The sequence below is a fragment of the Phaethon lepturus genome, unplaced genomic scaffold (assembly GCF_000687285.1).
Source record: "Phaethon lepturus isolate BGI_N335 unplaced genomic scaffold, ASM68728v1 scaffold21478, whole genome shotgun sequence".
In the NCBI taxonomy this organism is placed as follows: domain Eukaryota; kingdom Metazoa; phylum Chordata; class Aves; order Phaethontiformes; family Phaethontidae; genus Phaethon; species Phaethon lepturus.
In genome coordinates, this window is record NW_010559998.1 from 21 (window position 1) to 510 (window position 490).

The window sequence follows — 490 nt, forward strand, 5'->3', positions numbered from 1 at the left end:
GAACTAGTGGTTCTTCCAAAATATGGAACGTGCCAATGTTTCCAGCTAAAATGTAAGCAGAACCGTATTTGGGAAGGGGAGATGAGTGAATCCCCTGGAACAGATCCACCTGCCTGCAGCAGCCCTGGTAGCCGACCAGCTGGGAAGGGCTACGGCACGGCCCAGCGAAGCGTTCTGCTGCCGTCGTCCCGGCTCTCCCGCCTGGATCCTCCCCATATTTGCCGCCCGCAGCCCAGCGGGGCCGGGTTAAGCCGCAAACTGCCCTCGTACGAAGCGCCGGCCCCGGCCACCTCAAAATAACGCCCTCCCGCAGCACCTCGACCTCGGCCCCCGGCTGCCCCGGCCAGCGTCCCTAGCAGGTCTCAGGTGTGTGATGGTGGCCTACAGTCAGTCTTGTGGGTATTAACCGAGTCTTCCAAGGCGGCTACTGGGTTGGCGTGCGCTCCGCGAAACCACAGTGTGCTGGTAAGGGTGCAGCACGGGGGCCGGC